General features: G+C 42.6%; 1 long non-coding RNA gene across 1 annotated transcript in view; it reads left to right on the top strand.

Moving 5' to 3' along the window:
* Window positions 1–12,455, top strand: part of LOC145445226 (uncharacterized) — a 186,329-nt gene extending 173,874 nt beyond the window's left edge. Inside the window, exon 3 of the long non-coding RNA XR_013916919.1 lies at window positions 8,101–12,455. This is a non-coding gene — a long non-coding RNA (uncharacterized LOC145445226). The remainder of the gene's footprint in view (window positions 1–8,100) is intronic.
* Window positions 12,456–14,118: the final 1,663 nt, after the last annotated feature.

The raw sequence follows: 14,118 nt of genomic DNA, 5'->3' as shown, positions 1-14,118 counted from the left end.
ACTAGTTGCCACGTCTTTTGCCGAAGAGAAAAAAAGCCTTCGGTAAGGTGACACTCTGTGATGTCAAAACGCCGTGTCCCCAATTTTAGCAACACCAGAACAATTCTGAAAATTCAATTGACCGCGACAACTGGGTGTTTATAGGAACGCCTCAAAATTCGGGTTTATCAAAAATAGATCTTTCGTAACGCCTATGTGTCCATAATTGGTCAGGTAAACCCCAATCGTTGCCAGTTCCCATGCAAAATTGCACCGGAAGTCAGGTTCCTCCCATTGCAGCTTCCAAATAAGGCTTTGGGGCCGCTTTTTCTAACACGCGATAAAATTTCTGACAGTACTTCATTTATGGAATTTTGCCCCAACAACATTTAGATTATATCACCACTTTATCTCCAGCAAAATCTAGATACCAACAAAGTTGACAGGCGTAAAAGTTGCCGTTGATCATCGGCTATTTTTGTAGGTTAAGGTTTCCGAGTCGCTCATTAAGAATACGAGGGCCGTTCACGTGTAATTCTTTCTATGGCCCATTGACTGCACCGTAACTATGTCTTATTAGCTCTTAAAAGGTGGCACGACGCTATACTTACATCAGGATCAGTAATTTTGTGCAAAAGATTTCGTCATTTAATTCAAATCGTGCGAACATTGGCGTCCATGTTCACACAACGCACAACGTACAACGCACAATCCATTTAAAAAGATTTCGAGTATATGTAATAGATTTTAGCAACTTATGTACCAGCTACTCTACATTCCATTTTTTTAAACAAGATGTTTGCGGGGGTTCCTAAAGGTTGCTATCCTAAATCACTTATTTGAAACAATCGATCAATTTTACGTCATCTCGTAAGTGTAAATTTTGCACTCAAATCATATATCATTAATTCTTGCGGTAATGAATTGGAACCATTCTACTTCAAGAGTTATTCTAGTGGTGTTCTATTGCCTCCAACCAATTTTCCGCGTTGTTCCGTCTAATAACTCCTTTTAGGTAGTTGGCCGAAACCCGATATTTATATAGGCGGTAGGTTAATAAAGCCATAGCTATGGCAAAAATTATTGCTATGGACACAATAATTTTATAGAAATGTCGTTTTAAGTTTACATTTTTCAAATTTTCAACACGGAATTCCGTCCCTAATACATATCCACTTTCGATTCGATATAGTTCACGTAGCCTGATCAAATATAACGTACTATTGTTAGCAGGATTATCCATTTCACTCTCGCGCGGTAACGTTTTATTTGAATTTATAACTTTGTCAGATATGATATCCAAAGGTATTATTGTGGGTTCGTACGTAATAGTGATGTTGTTAAGGGCGACAGGAATCGTTGTTCTTTCTGAATTAGCTGGTCGAACAAGGTTTGTGCTCGGGTCCAGATTCGAGGCATTATCACGCAATGTCGTATGGACGGCAGGTGAACTACTCAATATGGGGGATTTTTCGTGGGAACTAACTACCAAACGCGAAACCTTCGGAATCTCAATTTTATGTAGCCTCGAATAACCTGACAAATTCACTTCAGAGGTGATTCCAACCTGCGTATGAGTCACCTCGTTCCACTGGGTGCTTGCGCCGAGAGGTAAATATTTTGAAACCGTTGTAGTATTTTGGTCACGGCTGAAATAAGCTAAAGACTCTATTAGAGGCGACCGTGGGTTTAGAATTGTTGAGGTATCTCTGTTATCAGGTGTAGCTACCGAATCGGGAGTAGTTGTTTGCTCAGCGAGGGTCGTACCATAATCGTTACTCTTTATATCCGACACTGACATTGTAGTTGACCTGGGCATAATAATTTCATCATCTTTCGTTTGTTTCCTATTTAATAGACCGGAAGGCACTTTGTTAACCCATGCTGGTGGGGTATTGTTGCGTATTTTGTAAATATTCAAAGTCTTACCTGCGGCCTCCGTTCGTAAATTTCGGCTATTCAGCTTTTCCAAAGGGTCGGTTGTCTCATACCCAAATGATTCGCTGGTGATGTTATTTGCCGATTTAGGCTGGGTACTAGTAGCTGATTCTCGCGGGGACGCGTTCGAGTGTAATTTGCTTGATAATAACATCGCCGCTGTAGTTGTTCGGTAGAGTTTCTGCATCAAGTTCTGTACCTGCTCAAACGTGTTGTTACTTAAGGTTCTTGCGGATATATTTACTTGCACTATATGTCCACTGTCACTATTTTCATTTGGAAAGTACGATGTAGTGTCTTCCACACTTGTGCTTATTGAGGTGGCCAGCGTATTATTATTCGAATTAGTAACAGCTGCCCGTCCAGGGGGTGTTACCATCGATTGGATTTCCCCTGCGGAGTTTTCAGATCTTATGGTTGCGACTGTAGAGTCTACTTTAGAAGTTCGAATGCTAGGTGTGGTTTATGGATTAAGTATATTCCTAATATTGGTCATGGGTTTTGTTCCGGAGTGCCGAGTTGACAGACTACCTAGTTTCACCATTTCCGTGGGTGAAAAGGTATTCGTGGGCCAAGTCAAAGGGTCAGCAGCCGTCTTGTCCATAACAGTTTTTGATAAAGACGGGAATCCAGAAGTAGGGTCGGTCACAACCGATGATACTGTTTCACTTGTATTTGAAGTCAAGCCGATATCAATACCAGACGCATTTTTTGTGCGAGTATACGCTATGCTACTTCTACCAACGTTTCTGCGCGTAACGGAACCAGATTTAGACATGCTCGCATTAATAGTTGTGGGTTTTTCAGACGTAACTATAGCACGGGCGGTGTCATTTCTTACATAGTCGAGCCACTGAATATTATCGGGTGTTTCGCTAGCACTATTAGTAATATATTTCGCGGCTCTTGAGTCAGAGATGATCAGTTCATGCTGGATAGCAGGAGAGTAGGGCTTATATCCACTAGTAATTGTGGACATCTCGGATGTACGGGTGGTACTTTTCTGAATTTGGCCCCCATCCGGAGTCACCTTTGTCGTTGCGATATTACCATTACTGTGAGACTGAGAGATTTTAGAGGCAATGAGGGTAGGTTCGTAGGTAGACTGGGCTTCATCGTAAGTCTCTACATGCATTTTTGTAGATCTGGTAGCGATTATAGGGGTATTTGCTGGGCTGTGAGTGACAATTTCGGTCACCAGATCTGTTGTCTGTGGACTAGAGGTATGGGGATTGCTCTCATTTTTACGATACCCGTAAACTGAATAAATTAGGGCCCCTCGACAAATTACTGCTTTGTAAACTGTATTGGGGTCAAAACGCGTAAGGTTTGCCATTTTGGCATTCAATAATAGATTTGCGGCTGTCGCACTCATCAGTAAATCCAACACTTGTCGGTTAAGATTTCGTCCTATCCTATGTCGAGTTTGATTGACACTGTTCTGAAACCTATTTACTTCATTGGTAGTTGCATATTTGTCCTGTAATCGTAATAGTTCATTTCTTAAAATTTTCATGGGAGCTGCCATCTGTCTGAGTAGCAGTTTGGCCTCAGCGAGATACCTTGAGGCAGTTACTTGCAAAACATGGCTTAGTCCATGCAGTGATTTGCTTATTTGATCCTTGAACGGTGACCATATCATAAAATATCTGTCTGGCCGAGGTCGTGAGCATGAAACTCGGATATCAGCTCTTAGCGGATGAATTATGGCTTCATTAAAATTTGGGTATATGGGCTGATTTCCCGCCACATCGTAAGAGACCGAGTCAAACGCAAGCGCGGTATCAAAACTGCCAACAGGAGATTCGCATTCCGGTTTTTGAAGTTTCCTCAGACAAAAGGGGCTATTTTTTCCCAACGCCGGAAATGATCTATAAACTCTCAAGTTCAGGTTTTCCAGTATCGGCGAGCCGACCCTGTAATTCACCCCTCTCGTCTGTAGCCATACTATGTGTTTATTCAGAGTAGGCATAGGAATATCGTCGGGCCATAGGATTCTTAGAGTGGTTTGTTGCCTACTTTTTTCATGAACGACAAAGTTCCTGTGAGCTAGATTTGCAATTCCCCGACTACCAGTGATTCTACAACGCGTACAAATAATTCTACGGGTTCGTCTGCCCCTATTATCACAATAAGTGAACCCGTTTTCCCTAATCTTCCAACGTGAGTTTCCTCCCGTTGGACTGGGCCTTGAGCAGTAGGCATTCACCTCTAGGTATTGGCTTAGAAAGTGGATGACCAACGCCTTATAGACCGTCAGTATTCGTAGGGTAGTAAATGATATAGGGAGTTCATCTTCGCCTATCACCCATCGCCAGACATGTATTAGATCAACACCAGTACCACGTCGGTATGTTATGTTCTGTTTTATGCTTCCGGGCGTCAATTCTGGTAATATTTTTGAATTATTTCGGACACATAAGCATTCCCTCTCAAATTGTTTTGGAGATCGCCAATATTTGCCGGCTCTTGGAGACAGGATTCTGAACAACCTTTGTGAGGGGGCCTTTACGGCACCAAATTCTATTGTATTAGCATACACGGGATAACGTCCATTTGCGCGTGACCAGTCAATTCCAATTTTTGGGAAAATCTGACTTAACGGCACTCGTTTAATACCTACAAACTCACTAACTCGATTCCATCCTGAGTGATTAAATTCCACCACTGGCTCCGAATTTACAGCTGACAAAGGGAGTAGTTCCGATGCATACGCATGATTTATCACACCAACACAGCACAGCAGCAATGCCCATAGGAAATTTGGCATCCTATATTTAAATCTTAGATCTGAACAACCGAGTAAACAATGTTGTACATTAATTAAATAATGAACATCATCTCTTATGGCTTCTTTGAGACTCGTATTACAAAGGGTTCGATTTGAATCACAACGACACTCAATGTGGGGTCAGGTAAATTTTGTCTGCAAGAAACTCATACTTCAAAATGACCGCACCCAGCCAGCGATAACTCTTAGGAATTAACAAGTATGGTAACAACGATGATAGATATAGGTCGCGCCCGGCACGACCGGGGTCGTACGGGGGCATGGGGAAACACCATCTTATCCATATGAAAACATTTAAAAAATTCCAATAATAGAATAAACTTGCAATCCCCGTAAACGTTGGTAATTTTAAATCGTTCAGTTATCGCGGTTGGTGTAGGTTAACTTACACATATATCTACTCTCAGCAGTCAGAACACATGTGTAGAGTTCTGCTAGAACCTAAGATACGCGATCCAGCTAGACTGGGCTAAACTAGAGCGTTGTAGGCGGAAGGCCAACATTGTCAACAATCCTACGTGAGCTAGCGATCTCGTTGTCCAATTACGCAACGCCGAATTTTCATGAAAATTTGATTGTACTCCACCCTTTCAGCAGGCCTTAGCCATCCATTAGAGCAGCAGCCATACTCAAATCCTATTGAGGAAACCTGTGAATTAGGTCGAAATGACCAGGGAAAGTAAAATCTTGTATTTTGGGGACCGTACTTCTCGTTGGCAAAGTATTCTGCAAGTATGTATGTCGGGATAGTACTAAATTAGTTGATACAGCTGCATGGAATACCTGAATAGATTACCTCAAGTGTATTTTATATACTTAAATTTACAATTTGGCTGTATAGGCTGACGTTTTTTAGCGCTTCAGTACCCTGCAAGTGTATATATATGTTAGTGACGAGCACGGTTGCGACTAACACCAATAGGTTTAGTTTGGGACTCAAATGTTAAAACTAACAATTTTACTTTTACTCAGGGCCGGATCATTATTGACAACACACAGTCCATAAATCTCAAACACACATACAAATTTACATACACTTGAAATACGAGAGTTAGCCGTGGCCCTACCTTTAAGTATAAGCCGGGCACGATATCAGTAGCCGAGATTTCCAAACCTATCGGGTTTCTTTACAATTCGCCGCGCAGTTTTTGATGGATTCATTAAGGTCACGTAAACTTCCATTTCCGATTTGTTGTTACGCTGTCTTATAGTATTTCTGGATCTCTTCTCTTTTGGAAAACAAACTGGGTATAATTTAACAATCAGAAATAACGTGACTAGAATTACAGCAATGATGATAATTGGTGTTATGAGGGGTTTGAATATGGCCCCCAATCCTGACCCAAAGATGCCAGTAATACCCTCGATTCCTTGTGAAATAATATCAGAAGCCCCAGAAGCTAAAGACTTTAAAATTACACCAGTCCCGTTAGCGGCACTTTTTACTGCGTCGCCGAAATCGTCAAAGAACTCTTCCCCGATTATACGATTCAAATGAGCAAAGCTGACATTATCATGTTCTAAATTTGTAGTGTTGATGTAAACACTATGGTTCACCTCTTTTTGCCAACGTTCTATTTCGACTTCCGCCTGGTTGTCAATGGCTTCTATTTCTCTCCGCGTGGCTTGCAGTTTCAACGCTTGGCTTTGAGAAACATTTACATATTCATCCTTCAATTTGATAATTTTTTCAGCTATTTCACGTAGGCTTAGGATGCCTGACTTTATTCGTACGGCATAAGCTTTGTTTTTATCGAATAGGGGTTTAGCCGTTAGGTTCTGTAGTTGTTGCATGACTAATTGATTAAGGGAAAGTTCGGCAATCGACATTTCTTGAACGGTCTGTATTGTGGACAAATGGCTATCTACCTGAGAGATTATCATATTTCGGTTGTTCCAAATCATATTTGTGATAGTTTGAAGTCTTGCCTCAGTTACCGCCCCCTTACGTAGATTAGTTACAATCAATTCGTTGAGCTTTTGAGCTCGAGCTACTCCTATGAGCGAGAGGTCATTCAATCCGTCTGCCACTGTTTTCAGATCGCTTTCAATTTTAGTAAATCTCGCGTTCATTTGATACGTCAAGTCGTCCATGTTGCGGTTTATCATGCTTTCAAGGTTAGAAGTGATTGCCAAGCTTAGGATAGTTGAAAAAGCCAGTACAAACAATGAAAAAAAGAGTCTCTTATGTCTCCCCTTTCCTCCTGGAAGATTAGGATCCTTAGTTTCCAAATCAGTTTTGCGACCTCCTAATACGACCAGCGGTTTCCCAGGGTATCTTTTTAGATTGGCCTGAGAATCATATATCACTTGGTCCCAATAGGCCAGTTTCATATGCAAACTTCCCACAGGATCTTTACAGATTGCCTTGTTTCCTTGTACTCGTCTGACACATCGTTGATCTTCTTTTAGTAACGAAGGATACAGCCGGTATATCGGCAGTCCTCCAGCAATTTTTGTAGGTATCTGTGAATCCCTGTAGTTCGTTCCGTACTTGTTGGGGTAGGAGGGAAAAACCCAAACTATCTCTTCTGGTAACGTTGGTTTGTCCCCGACTATGGCATTTGACCATACGGGCGTAGAAGGGTGATAGTTGTGTATACCCGGAGTAAAATCCATTTCAATGTTCAATGACGTCCTTGAATTTCTAGTTTCGTCTTCTTCCTGAATGATAATCTTGTTAGGATGGGGTCGATAGGCAATGACCAATCCGCGAAAAGAGCAGGTAGTGCAACGCAGAATTTGTAGCAAGCGAACACAGTCTACCAGATCTGTAGAAGTATCATTGTAGACATTCCTTTCCTTCATTATTTCTTCATTCGCCACCGTATCGGTGACACAGTTTATTTTAACACTTGAATATGTGGCAAACATTTTTAAGGCCTTTAGTTTGTACTTCATGATGGCTATTTGAAATAGCCCTCGAGGATTCCACCCCCTTACGGTTGAGTCATCGATTTTCCATCGCCATGCTAACCGGAAGTCATTTCCGGTAGGCACTATATATGTTCTCTCTGACTCCAGGGCTTTTAAGTCCAAATCTGGGGTGATATATGCCTTTTGACGCCTACATGTGCATGTGTTTTCAAACGCATTTATGTCATCCCAATAATGTCCGGTTGGATACATGTATTCTTGAAACGTGACCCTCTCAGCCTTGACATAACCAAACGTCGATGAGAAAAATATCCCCGGGTTTGAAAAATTGTGGGTTTTGTTTCGTAGTTCCCAGCACTTTGCTAGCGAAATAAACTCCCACGGTGACGACTCCAATTTAGCCCAATCTTTAGGAAACTCTCTGGGTAATTTTCCAAACTGGGCTTGAGTTATTGTTCTAGCTCTGTCCTCATAGTTGGGTATGGTGCTTGATGTGGTCGTTATATTGCTTGCAGATATTGTCGTTCCTTCCGCCCAAGACAGTAACAAAGCAGATGTATGAAGCAGCATACAACCGTAATGACCAATAAAAGAAAAGCTGACCATTGTGCAGGCACAGGTACGTCAGGAAAATTCATTAATTATCAAATTTGACAATATATGTAATTCTACCAGTCTGTAAAAGTAGGAACAGGGTTAGACCCGTCTCATCTTGGTTCTACAGATATTCTTGATCGATCAGTTAATTTAATTGTTTAGTCATGAGATGTAAACATTCTAACTAGGCAATATGTGACATATTTTCGGGAAGTGAGAAAAGTTGACGTCATACGTCAGTCCAGTGTTTGTTTGTGCAAGCAGGTTTGGCCTATTAAGGTCCGGATATCCGGTTCTATGTGCTAGTAGCTTGCCGCACGTCAAACCGCGGATCTTCACGTATGGACTTTAACAAAGCCGCAAATACATTACTCCTGCCATATCGCCGTTTATATAACCATTCATCAACGTACTCTTGCAGGAGATGCCTTGCCAAACCTCTTGAGCGCCTCAAGTGGTATTTTAAGCTACTCCATTGTGCCTCCTGGTCATTAGAATGAATAAAGGATGGAGAAATAAAGCCAATTGAATGATCCACGGATCTGTGTTGGTAATCCTGGCCCCACTGTTCTATTCCATTGTAGGACGGGTAACAATCTGTCACTATGGTAGAGCCTCTGGCTATATTTTCGACTAGGATACGTTTCATGACCTCTGCAGTCCTGTCTGCCGTTATTTCCGCGAACATTTCTCCCGTCGTCCGGTCAGTGCCACCTACAACCCAAATAGCCTTTCTAGCGGCCTGGCTTCCAGCCACGCCACGGCGGCGCTTAGCTAGATGGGATTCATCCACTACCACTGTTCTTTGATAGCCTCCCAGTTTCTTCTTATGGCGTCGTACATCTGCTGCGCACACCCGTCGCAAATGGCCCGACCATACCACGATTGATCGAGGGCTAATTTCGGATTCGTGCGAGATGTGATTCTGGACACTATCATGTGCCCAAAAATATGATATTATAAGTAATTCAGGGAGTCCAACCTTGCTGTTGTTGAATAGTGACCATTTTCGTATAGTACTCGTCGTGCGGCAGTCTTTATCCCGACAACAAAACCTCCACCCGTCATCCATAGTACGCGTCCTTTCCTCGACCATCGGGGCTGTGCACCTTTGACAATCCATTTGCTGAGCCAATAATCCCTGACTCCTCAAGAACATGATACAATCCCGATTGTTGAGCAGAATTCCAGATTGGGCCAGGCGCAGAACGTTGTGAGGTACTCCCGATGCTTCTGTAATATTAAGACGGCAAAGATACACGTATTTGTATGATATTTCTCTTTTAACCGAGCGTATAATGTTGCCGGCATGCCTCTGCACAAAATGTTACGTTTTTAGGTTTGAAGGTTTGCTCGCAAGCGCCCACTCCAGTCGTCATTTCTGGATATGGCAAATCCACGTTTTAACCTCCTAGGGCTTATAATACACCTGTTCCATATGGGTCGTACTACTCAATGCACCCTCTAATTTCCCATTCATGTGCAACATTTTCACGTATATAGTGCAACACTTCAATACCTACACTCAGTGTTCCCATTACATCCCGTCATTCGTTACGGTTTTTACTTCACTTGTACCAAAATGTTAGTCTCGTGTAGGCCCGGTTGTGGTCACGGAACGGTGCGTCTTATTTGGAGATGGTCGCTGTAGAATGGTTATCGGATTGCCATAAGCCCTCTGTTGTTACGTAGACGCGGAACGGACAACACGGATTTGGTAGGAATGGTTGCTGTTCCCGCTGGACGGGTTGACAGTCATAGGCGCCGACTTACGAGGTTACGAGGTGGCGCAGCCACCTCGTCACCATATTCACGAGGTGGCGGCCACCTCGTACGAAATGCTCAAACGCCCAAGTTGTTTGTGACCAGTAATTAGTAATCAGGCGAATCGATGCGACATCCTTAGAGACGTCTTCGTTATTTATACGCGCGTGTACCATGCGCGTAGCCAGGGGGTTCGAATCCCCCTGTTTGAAACGCGAAAGCCCGTCATTTTGAAATGACCATTTTAACTCCAATATTCAGTAATTGTGTTATCGTTGTTCCGTGCGGCCTATTTGCGAGAGGCAAGTTTTCAATCAGCGCGAAGAGTCTGTGATGATATCCCGCTGCGATGGTCGCGAAATTAGTTCAGTCATTGCGGTGTGCGTGGCAATCGTCGCCAGCCTGATTTATCGCATCTCGAACAAGCCTGATTTCGCTGGCTTGAACAATCGCATCTGCAATAGGCCCAGTTCAAACTATATCATCGCTTGTCTGCGCAATCGCATCTGCATTGGCGGCTTCTGCCTGGTGTGAACGATATCATCGTGATGATACTCGTATGATAAGCTTGTCGACGAGTCCGCAAGTGCTGTTAATTAGCGACTCCCTGATCGGTCGTGAACAATTAAATACGCGCGCTTATCAATGCGTCCTACGTCTTATGTAGCGTTGGCGACGATTTGCGCAAGTCAAAATGTACGAGTTTATTTGGAATATGTGCTACAATGACGCCGATTTCAGGTGGTTCAAACCTTTCCTCTTTTATAACTCAAGCCTTATGACAGCTTCTGATGATTATGTTCAAGTATTAGCGGAAATCAATTACGCATGTACGCACGCGCCGCACATGTTTGCGGACATTCGATGTCATTCAGTCTCGCGAAGTCACTCTTTAACCACAATCGCTAATCAGCATACACTTAACGGCATTTTATCCAAGCTATCGCCATCGGAAAGTAGGAGCCAAAGCATGGTAGGCCCGAGACGCGGTAGTTTGGCTAGCGATATCTTTCGTACTAAGCCTATTGCAGATGCGATTGTGTTGGCCAGTGATGATCTCGTGTGCACCAAGCCAATGCAGATGCGATTTTGTAAGCCAACGATGATATCGTGCGCACCGGGCCTATTGCAGATGCGATTATTCAAGCCAGTGGAATTAGGCATGTAGGTGACGCGATAAATCAGGCTACCAACAACTGCCGAGCGCGGGGCAGTGAATGACCTAATTCCGCAATTATCCCAGCGGGAGACCGTGTCGCGTTACATTGTGCAGTGCAATGCGTACGGACGAATGACGAATCTCGCTTATTGTCGACACGGCTTTCGTTAATTGGCCGCGCGTAACACTGATAATACGACTGAATTGCAACCGAGTATTACAGTCAGAGCGCTCATTTGAAAAGGGCAGGGTTTCGCGTTTAAGGAGGGGCTTTCGACCCCCGAAACCCCTGGCTTCGCGCCTGGATGTACTCCAAAAATTCTTAGCGAGCGTAAATCGGGAAATGCCCCAATGCCGCCAAAATCCCTGTTTTAATCTGCAAACAATTGCCGCGATGCGAGCTTCTCAATGCGAAGCCAGAAACCGCACGAGACAATTGCTGATTAGCTGCGCGATTTTACTTTGTAATCATCATTATTGTCGGTTTGAAAACCTCATATTCGAGAGTTGTCGTGTGTTACTTGCGAACTTGCCAGTCCAGTGCGTGGTGTATTTCGTTACTCACACGACGCATTGCTCGTTGATAACATTGATGCAACTTCAAATTCTGACGTAAATTCTGATTTCTGTTCGATGCATTCCGCCTGATGGAATGCATCGTATACATCGTCGGACGAATGATCGTACCGTTTTAAGATTCCACTTAATAACTTGACTGCATGGTTTGATAATAATGAGTGCAGAGTCGATATTAAAACTTAACGTAAAACGCAAATGGTTAACGCTGATCAATCAATCAATCAGTGATTGGTACTCTGCAGTCTGCACTGCACAGTCACACCAGCGGCGTGTAGGAAAGTGCGTTTTAGTGCGACGATGACGTCATCGACACGGAACAATTATGACGTCACAAGCATTCGCCACCTCGTAAAAAAATAAAAGTCGGCGCCTATGTTGACAGTAATAATGAGAAAGTAGAAGAAGTAAGTGAATGACAGTGAATAGCATGTTCTGTGGGTTTTGAAGCATGATTGCTGAAGGAATTATGGTGTTGACCTTGCATACACGTTGATGACTTTCGTCAGTGCATATAGACTGGTTTCGTCTATGAATTGCATTGCATTTTCTAGTTTTTGTTGCTCTTTATTATACATTTTCATCAACTTGTTGATTGCATGCGAAGTGATCTTTAATGTCACGGTTGTAACGCTTTTGTGCTGGTTGAATTATGTCTTTTATTTCTTTGTTTTGTTTGAACGTTAACTATTGTTGCTCTGAGTTTCAGTAGCCAGTAGGACGGAACGATGATATTGCGAGTCGTTCCGAGGTGGTGATGTAAAATAGGGTTTCCGAATGCCACGCTTGGATGGTATGTTTCATTAGTTTACTTTTGCCCCTGCATATAAAATCGTTTCCTGTCTCCAATCCCTAAGATTAACTTCAATCCCTAGGATTAGCTTCAGTCCCTATGATTAGCCCCGTCCATATGTCGTATGACCCTAGGTATGAGATATTGACCAATATATTCGTTTTTTTTTTACACCAAGTTCTTTTGGTAGGAAGGGGGAACTTTTAACGAAGTATATTGGTATAACGCCATTTTAATTATATGCAATAAGGAGTTGGTAAACCCGATAAGACCTTCGTGAGTCGTATATTTGTCGTGTGAATTATAGATAAGGGAAATAAATCGTACGATGTTTGGTGCACGTAATCTGTTGTGGCTATGATATATATACGGATGTAATACAGCGTACATATACATTCATGATTATTAGCTGATTCGGAAGTCGATATACATTCATGGTTATTTCGATGATTCGGAAGTCGATAGACATTCATAAGTATTTCGCTGATTGAGGGAATATAGATCGCATTTTGAGCCATACGTGATTGGCAATAAAATTACAAGTCGTGGTGACAGAAACAAAATATATTCGTCAGTGTGATCCATCGAATTCGTGTGCAAGAGACAGGCTTCGTGGTACGTCAGCCAACAAGGTCGTACGGCGTGGTTACGCCGGTCGTCGAACGGAAGAAGAAACACGCAGCGAATCGTAAACGCAACCTTTCTGGAGTCAGATATACAATTATACAACTACAAACGTTCGCTCTGCGTTAAAACTGACTAGAACGCACTTTACTCCATGCCATTGCTGTGTACAGCAGTAAAATTCTGTTGCGGCGTTTTAACACTGGCACTGTACTCGTTGACATTAAGCCATACAGCTCAATTCAATCTTTAAATGTGCGATTATCATTCAACTGTAACTGCAGTGAGAGCAATATGGGCGGATATAACGACGTGATCTATAAAAATTCGATTTGTACCAAATGGCCAATGGTTTGACGTTCGATATTGGTGCACTTGTTACCAGTCCATCCGGTGTCGATCAAGTTTATCGGAATATAATATTTTCCTGTTGAAACGAATCGAATTTAACACTGTGCCATGCACATTGCGCCATGCCCATAACGAATTAAACTATGCAGTATGCATATTGCACATTTAGAAGTTTACGAAACAGATGAATACAAATTGGAAATCGCGTTCCAAATCAGTAATTTGTCTCCAACATAAGATACCATGGGGTTTTGGGCTACTCTTCTGCCATCCCCTATTTACGCTCGAAAATCCTTACTGGAGTGAACGACGATGATGCGCAGTAATGAATTCCAATTAGCATGCATAATTGCATACTCAATAACACTGTCCAATTTCGCAGCCCGATTAAAGAACTATCACGAAAGAACGAGTAGGCTATTTGCTCATCCGATTCATAGCAACAATGAGATGGAATTTCTCGGCTCGTGCTCGTCATATCGACATGTGCAACGAAATAACGTTTTTATCCTCTCTCCCATTTCGCGTAATACATAGTGATCATTATTCTCAAACCGTATACAATTGGCCAACAAGGTTGTGCTGATGATGAAATTGCGGGTATGCCGAATGCTCACAATATTCACAGGCATATTTTGCATACCGAGGTTCGGCACTAATGCATGAAAA

Source organism: Botryllus schlosseri, chromosome 8, assembly GCF_051294905.1.
Source record: "Botryllus schlosseri isolate E-star chromosome 8, Bs_hap1, whole genome shotgun sequence".
NCBI lineage: Eukaryota > Metazoa > Chordata > Ascidiacea > Stolidobranchia > Styelidae > Botryllus > Botryllus schlosseri.
This window is presented reverse-complemented; position numbering and strand designations above follow the sequence as displayed.